Source organism: Orycteropus afer, unplaced genomic scaffold (genome assembly GCF_000298275.1).
Source record: "Orycteropus afer afer isolate SDZICR_OR568_19922 unplaced genomic scaffold, OryAfe1.0 scaffold00080, whole genome shotgun sequence".
NCBI classification, from domain to species: domain Eukaryota; kingdom Metazoa; phylum Chordata; class Mammalia; order Tubulidentata; family Orycteropodidae; genus Orycteropus; species Orycteropus afer.
Window position 1 is genome coordinate 5,306,832 of NW_006921667.1, and position 1,675 is coordinate 5,308,506.

The following is a 1,675-nucleotide window of genomic DNA, read 5'->3' on the forward strand; positions in this document are numbered from 1 at the left end:
GAAACACTGTTTGATACATTACCGTGCAACTTTATGAATAGTCCCAGTTAGGTTAGAAGGCTCTCAAAATAGGACTGGGAAAGAGCTGAATCATCTGAGTAAACCCAGCCTTACTCATATGGATAAGGTAAAGCTTTCAAGACCTTCATTTGCTGATGTGACATCACTCAAATTGAAGAGAAACAGCTGCAGACATCCATTAATCATCGGAACATGAAATGTACAAAGTATAAATCTAGGAAAATTGGAAGTTGTCAAAAATGAAATGGAATGCATAAAGATTGATATCCTCGGCATTAGTGAGCTGAAATGGACTGGTGAGACCATGTGATCTACTATGCTGGAAATGACAGTTTGAAGAGGAACGGCATGGCATTCTTTATCACAAAGGTTGTTTCAAGATCTGTCCTGAAGTACAATGCTGTCAGGGATAGAATAATACCCATATGCCTACAAGGAAGAACCATTAATACGACTGTTATTCAAATTTATGCCCCAACCACCAAAGCCAAAGATGAGGAAATTGAAGATTTTTATCAGCTTCTGCAGTCTGAAATTGACTGAATATGCAATCAGGATGTGTTAATTATCACTGGTGACTGGAATGCAAAAGTTGGAAACAAAGAAAAATCACTGGTAGTTGGAGAATTTGGCCTTGGTATCAGAAATAATGCTGGAACTCGCATGGTAGAATTTTGAAAGACCAACGACTTGTTCTTTGCAAACACTTTTTTTCTACAACACAAACAGTGGCTCTACACGTGGACTTCACCAGATGGAACACACAGGAATCAGATTGACTACATCTGTGGCAAGAGGCAGTACAAAAGCTCAATATCTTCAGACCAGGCCAGGAGATGATTGTGGAACAAACTGTCAACTTCTCATATGCAATTTAACTTGAAGTTAAAGACAATTAAAACAAGTCCAAGAGAGCCAAAATATGATTTTGAATATATATCTCCTGAATTTAGAAATCATCTAAAGAATAGATTTGATACATTGAACACCAATGACCGAAAACCTGAAGAAATGTGGGAGGATATCATGAACATTATCCATGAAGAAAGCAAGACATCACTAAAAAGACGAGAAAAAAAGACCAAAATGGATGACAGAAGAGACTCTGAAACTTGCCCTTGAGCGGAGATTAGGAAGTGGAAATGGAAGAAATGACAAGATAAAAGGAGCTGAACAGAATATTTCAAAGAGCAGCTCGAGAAGAAAAAACCAATTACTATCATGAAATGTGCAAAGACCTGGATTTTGACAACCAAAAGGGAAGAGCACTCTTGGCATTTCTCAAGCTGAAAGAACTGAAGAAGAAATTTAAGCCTCGAGTTGCAATATTGAGAGATTCTCTGGGCAAAATATTGAATGATGCAGGAAACATCAAGAGAAGATGACAGGAATACACAGAGTCACTGTACCAAAAAGACCTGGTTGATCTTCATCCATTTCAGGAGGTGGCATATGATCTAGAAGCAATGGTACTGAAGGAGGAAGTCAAAGCTGCAATGAAAGAAATGGCGAAGAACAAGGCTCCAGGAATTGATGGAATACCGATTGAGATATCTCAACAAATGGATGCCCCATTGGAGGCACTCACTCGGTTATACCAAGAGATTTGGAAGACAGCCACCTGGCCAACTGACTGGAAGAGATCCATATTTGT